This window comes from Electrophorus electricus, chromosome 9 (assembly GCF_013358815.1).
Source record: "Electrophorus electricus isolate fEleEle1 chromosome 9, fEleEle1.pri, whole genome shotgun sequence".
NCBI classification, from domain to species: domain Eukaryota; kingdom Metazoa; phylum Chordata; class Actinopteri; order Gymnotiformes; family Gymnotidae; genus Electrophorus; species Electrophorus electricus.
The window spans coordinates 15,333,458-15,340,792 of NC_049543.1; positions in this window are offsets into that span (position 1 = coordinate 15,333,458).

Genomic DNA, 7,335 nt, shown 5'->3' on the forward strand with positions numbered 1-7,335 from the left:
CTGTGACCCCAGGGGGAAATCATGGATCAGATGCCTCACACCCAGTCACTGTGTAAACAACACCAGGTTCATGTTTTAGTGTGAGGAATGAGTGCAGGAGTGTTTTGAAAGAGCAAATACAAACACTAACAAGAAGAGAACAAAGAAAACAGGAAGGAGAAGCTCCTTTCCTTTTTGAGTTACTTACTGAGATCATTCTCATAGCAAGTTCATTACACCTTGTGTACTTGTTGTAGTGCAGTTTGCTGTTTCTATATTGGCTGAGAGAAGGAGCAGACCTGTTCCATTTACATTTAAACAACAGAATCTTGTCAGTGGAGGATGTACTTTCTCAAACCTTTTTAACTGGTATCTCGCCTCTGTGTCTCTCTGTGTTCGCAGGACAGGGACCACTGCACGCCTCGCACCAGAACACCTTTCCAGTGATGACTCCCCTCGTGTGGAATTAGTTCACAGCTGTTTAGTCTTATACTTATCCACAACTAGGATTAGTCCATTTACTATTTCTTACAAGTGGGGATCAAGAACATTGGAAGACGTGAGTAGTTTTTTGGAGCAATAAAGATCAATACATAAAAACAGGCAAATGACCTGGTTATACCCAAATACATCCATAAACATATCAAACAAGGTAATGCTTAGGTATGAATTTTCTTGACTTCGTGACCTATTATGAAGCTTAACTTGTTATGAACTGACACGTGATAATGTTCACACATTTAGCTGCAATTCTTTGTTTAACTTCAGAGGGTTAAATGGAGCTCACTCAGATGATGGTGTTGACTGCTTCAAGGATTTTCACTAGAAGTTATATAACTGCAAGTTATATTACCGATGTCTAAGTGTATGCAGCGCAGAATTCTTTATTCGTAATGTAATACATGTCCTATTTAATTCTACAAGATAAACAGGTTGGAAAATATTTGTGTAAAATAGATTATGATTATTTTTGGAACATAAAGCCATGCAAACATTGTAAGTGGACATCAAGGAAAAATATAAAATAAAAGAATAGTATAGCATACAGTTACAGGGTATGCCTGTTTTCATTGATTACTAGGGAAGCTCTTTGTCTCCCTCTTGTGGCCATTGTTGTCTGAGCCAACAACCATATCAGCATAAGTGACATGAAGTTACAGAAATTAATTAAAACTAAAACGTATTTTTATAAACACGATTTGACAGTGTGTTTTACATATTCTGGTTGAATATGACATTTATGTGTACAAGATTATAAAAAACACAATCATACATTTACCTGATACTTATATCCAAAGTGACTTACGAGTGAGTATAACTTGAGCAATTGAGGGTTAAGGGCCTTGCTCAGAGAACCAACAGTGGCAACTTGGCAGCAGTAGGGCTGGAACAGGTAAGCTTCTGACTACATGTCAAGTATCTTAACCACTGAGCTACCACTGATCACTGCTGGGGGTAACCATAAATGTTAGAATTTAAAATGTTGGATACTAAACTATTTAAAAAACATTTTGGAACATTTATTTATTTCATTTCCCCTAACCTTTGACAGCACGGCTAGTCCAGACCTCTGTATATGCATCTTCTTACCCCTTCTCTCTGCACACAAAAAATAAAACGCATTGAGAAGAGACTAATTGCCCAAAGGATAAAAAATAAAATGACATATATAATGATAAAAGGAAAAGGTAAATAGATAACAGTAGATGTGTTAATATAAAATCAAAAGTCATCTAAACAGAACTCAATGCAATAAGTGTGTTTTGAGATGTTTTTGTTTTGCTGTTGGTTTTTTTTTTTTTTTGTTTTTTTTTGCTTTCAAGTGCTAATGCCATTATGAGTTGCTAGACCATGAAGACATTTAAAGACATTTAAAGAATAATAAAATAATTAGATTTTGCTGTAAAAGACAGATGTCATGTTCACACTGCACAACTGCACTGCTTAATGTGAGCAGACATCTGGCAGACACGCTTATCTATAGCAACTTACAGTTTCAACTATATTACAGAGCTAGGTCCATATAGCGGTAGGAGTTTGATTCAGTTCAGTTCAGCTCACTCAGGCTTTCATTTCTGTTTTCTTGTCTTCAGGTTTTGTTTCATTGTCCCTAATAGGTCCAACTTGTGCTTGTCTACTCATGTCTCACTGTCCTCCTTTGCTTGATGTCACAACTTCATTGATACCTAAAGTGAATGTTGGAAATATCACATGTTCTTTGAGTAGGAATCAAACATCATTGCTCTAATACACTGGACTGATAGTGGACTCTGCCGAGGTACACCTACCCCTGATGTTGTGATGTTACTGAGCCTCATCCTGTCTCAGATGCCTTGGCTACTCCCATCATCCCCTGATGTCCCCTGTTGTAGCCCACACCACCTCCTCCCCAACCAGCTACTCTCTGTTGCCCTTAATGGACGTTCTCTTGCGACTTGGGTCTCGGACACATGCACACAAGTCTAGAACCTCCAGAAAGTTGGACTAAACATTAAATGCTTATTTCATTTTTTAATTTATGTCTCTCTTTAAACAGCCAGAGGAGGATGGGACCCCCTTTGAGTCTTGGTTCCTCTCGACGTTTCTTCCTCATGCTCTAGGGAGCTTTTCCTTGCCACTGTCACCCTTGGCTTGCTTACTGGGGGCTTGGACTTGGACATTTGAAAAGCTGCTTTGTAATAGCACCTGTTGTAAATAAAATAAAATAAAATACAATTTTAAAAAGTACTTTATAAATAAATTTTGAGTATTTGATTTTTATATGTAATCTTAAAATGTATAAGATAACTAAAATTTGTTTTTTAATCATTACATTTTTTCACTTAAAACAAAAATATAATTTGGATAGTCCCAATAATCTAGAAAAATCAAATCTCATCATTACAGTGCCAACAACACATCAACATCACCAGACTTCAAAGCACTTGTCTGAGAGGAAGATTTGTATGCCTGTAATTCTGTTGTTGAAGAGCCTATAAAATCAAAATAGGCTTTTAAATTTGAAATTTTAAACTAAAATAAATACAGCCTTATTTTAAATGCCTAAACACACACACACACACAGTTACCTCACAGTGTGAATATTGTTGTTGGTGGAGAAAGTATCATAGATCCTCTTTGCTGACACATCAGTGATGTCATTGTGACTGAGGTTGAAATTAGATGGATTATAATTACCACATTGTTCAGGATTCCCAAACACACCTCCCTCTACTAAATCACCGTGTAGTAGTACAAACACCTGTAGATTTATATATCAATGAATTAAAGTAATGAACGAATGAATTAATAAACGAATGATTGAATTAGCAAATGAATGAATAAGCAAAGCAATAAATAGTATATTTGTGTCAGTGGACCTGAGTCATTAATGGCCAGATAATTATGCATTTTGACATTTTAAACAAAATATCATTTCTTTCAGTTCTTGTACACATGACTTGTTATCTATCAGGCATGAAACTGTAAATCATAAAGAGTCTGTTATGCCTTATTTCTCTTTTTAATGAGAACATGTGTTTCTACAAGCAGTCTGGATATTCTGTAGACCACAGAGATCCATCCTGCCAAGTACAGGCAGTGATCAGTGATCCAGGCAGCCAGTGAGAGAGGTCGTCATTTCCAAATAAAATCACCAAGAAAATCAAGCTTTTTGCTGTTTGCTTTTGAAAAATAAAGTCCTTGAAGGAACACAGGATATGACTGAATGAGCAAAGTTACATTTATATAGAGCCTTTCAAGGAACATACAATGCTTTACAATGAACACACACAGCTTCTATGTTCAGTCACCCTGCCGGATTTTGTGTTAAATTGTGAGAAAAAGAGTAAAATGTGTTATATCTATGTTAGTGTTCACTGTGCACTCAACAATCAAGACTCTCTACACATCCCTCCTCCCGCTTGTCCACTCACTCCAGGATGTGGGCTTTGTGCTGGTGTGCGAACAGCATCTGCAGGCAGTGGTTAGTGAGCTGACAGTGGCTAAGGTCCAGTTCTGACAGCCCTTCAGAATGTTCCAGAAACAGTGCCAGTGACCTACAGGCCTGCTGGTCCAGCCGGGTCTGACTGAGGATCACCATCTTACCCAGAGCCCGGGAGAGAGCCACAGCGCGTCTCACACACTCCACATCAGTCCCCACACAGAGAAGAGACAGGAACTGGAGCAGCATGGCTTTATTGCTGCTGAACACACTCAACATTCTCCAACATGTAGAGTCACAAAACACTAACACACTCACATAACTACTAACATTAATGCTATTTACACACATTTTGTTTCAAATGATAAAATTCTTTTCCCTTTTCCAGAATGCTTTCCCTAGTTTGTGTGGTGTTGAGTCAGTGGCTTACTGAAGGGTGACTGTGTGTAAAATGGGGAAGAGTTGCCCTCACAGCCGTGTAGAGTGAGCTGTGTGTGTGTGTGTGTGAGAGAGAGAGCTCTCTGGATGACCATGGAGACGACTCTGCAGTCCTCAGTGCTCAGAGTCAGTGTGTGTTTCTGTGTGTCTGCTGTGAGGTCCAGAGCAGAGCAGCAGGAGAAATCCAGTCTGTGCTGCAGAGCGAAGAGCAGATCTGTTGCTGCTGCCCCCTGCTGTAGTTCAGAGACACTGTAGCAGTGGAGCAGCCTCAGCAACAGCAGCCTGTCAACACGGAGAAAACAAAACACACACAGACAGTGGCAGGGCAGTTAATTTCAGGTTAATATAAATATTTCACCTAAATTTAACAATTTCCTCCAGAAAGTCATTTTATTCTGAAGTAAATATTCATGGATATTGCTGATTACCTGACAGGAGTCTCAATAAAACCTAAGTGATGCTGGCACAAAATGACTTTTGAGGAAACTCGTGAAAAACACATAAACGTACATAAACGTTTATATAACACTCCCTAAACAGACCAGTTCTGTGTTAAAATTCTGATTGTGAGAAAAGTTCAAGCCTGAGACGGGAGACGTGTTAGAGCAGTGGCTCAATGCTCTCCAGCTCCGCCTTTGGTATGGAGGTGAAAAGCAGGCTGAGAGAGACTGCTGTGCAGTGCTGGAGGGTGAAGCGCAGGGCAGCACAGTGGACAGAGTCCAGCTCTCTGCTGTTCAGGTTGATGCAGTTCTCTGCTGAATTCAACAAGCTGGACACACAGTGAGCAGAGCCAGTCTGATAGATCTCTCTGATGATGGACAGTACAAAGCTGGAGCTCAGCCTGGGGAGAAGACACACACACACACACACACAAAAACACAGACACACATTTCCAGGTCTCATGCTGTACAGTATAATTAAAGTGTTTGGACTGTTACTAACTGTGTGAACAATCTGAGCCACACAACACATGACTGTATTCTCTCACCTTCTGATCTGAAGTCTGGCCAGTACAGGCAGAAGGTCTCTGGGATTTTGTTACTTAATGTTGGGGATGTGTAGTGGTCCCATGAGCTGGTGGAAGCTCGTCTACTTTGCCGTAACGTCACCCTTTCGCCTTGCTGTCTGGATGCGTACTGTCTGTCAGACTAGCAATTCATCTACACTTCTCACAGATAAAACTGCCACTAATGACGAAGAATAAACATGCTGCATTCAGTGCTCTGAAGCAGAACATAAGTCATGATGAAAAAGCAAAATGTTAACATTACTTATGTTTGTGGTAGTTCCTTAGATATAGTTTGTGATGATAAAATAGTTTTCCATGGAAGTTGCCAGTTTCCAGGTAGAAAGTAGTTAAATCCAACAAAACATTTGTTAAACAGATAGAGAGCAGTAAGAGCTAGTATGCTGAAACTACCTGTTTCAAAAACAGGAAGCTTCCTTATGAAGGAAAGAGGTTCTTATGAACCTCAGCATTTTGACAGCAAGTATTAACCATGGCTATAAAACCATGTGAATAATTCAGTTATGGGATTAATCCACAAAATAGAACATCAAATCTAATTATTTGGCCAGTACAGGGTTATGCAATATTCCTTCATCTCAGCAAAATGCAATAGCTTGACTTCCTTAACTGATTAATAATTAAAAAATATCTTTCTTGACTATAAGAATATAGCTTAACCACTAGAAAGATTAAACATCCAGTGAGTGTGTATCCTGGCATGTTAATGTAAAAGGCAGCTCCTACTGGATTTGGGGAAAGATTAGTAAAAGATTTCAAGTATCTGCAAAGCAGAAAACTGCCTATTCAACAGGCATGAATGATGTGCTACCGAAGTAGTTGTGTTATTTGCATAGCCTAATTAATATCATTAGATCAAGTTCTATATTACCTATATTGTTATATTACAATGTTGCTATTGCTTTTTTGCTTCACAATTGTTACACATAATTGCTGCACCTGATACAAGGATAGGAATTTCAATTTATTCATACTGGATATAAGAATCATTAATGGCTGCTGAGTGAAGCACTTTCATTGAAAATTCATCCACCAATTTTTTTTTTTTTTTTTTTTTTTGGAACTAGAAACAGGGCACATCAACCAGGAATACATTCCAGGTCTGTTTTAGAACACTGGCTGTGATTCATTACATTTTGGCAATTGTGAAAAGAAACTGGATGATACTTCTAAAAGTAATTGTGTTTGCAGTTTATTTGCACAGTTACATGAACAACACTGGTAGCATAGTCAACAGGCTTGATGGTTTTCCAGTGCACGACACTGTGATACCAGGGCTGGCCCAAGCCTGTTTGGGGCCTACGCAGAAATCTGAGCTGCCACTGACATAACATAGGTAAAAAACAAATAGAAATAAATACATGGTCTTTGGCACCCTCTTGGCGGCCTTAGCAGGCTCTCATTTTGCTTATACGGCGGGACAATTGTTCTGCTGTTATCCTACCTATTGAGCAGTTTCTGGTGTTTATTTTAGATGGATTTTTGGTTGTATATATTATAATTAGGCTACTGTGGACAATTGTATACCGTATAGCTACAGCACCTGTACTTCACACACATGTAGTAATCGGATCTAGAAAGTTGCCAACCCTATTAAAATATTAGGTTTATAGTATAATATTTGAATTAAACAGACAAAGCATTAATCACAATCATTTGCATGATGATTAAATCTTGAACCAAAAATGTATCAGAGAGCTGTAGTGTTTTTTATAGACACACACCCAATAAAACTGTGCTTGACCATTTCTTGCCCTCTATATCATTCTCTGCAGTTTACTGAGAAAGACCTGACACTGGGTAATGCCATTGTCTATTCGAAGGCCAAAACAACAACAATCTTGGTTATCAAAGACTCACTCCACCCTGACCACAGCCTCTTCTTTTAGAAGCCATGAGAAAACCACCATCGCAGCTTGAGAGCACAAATCTAGCCTCTTAAGAGGTGTTTTGTTTCACAGGCAGATCG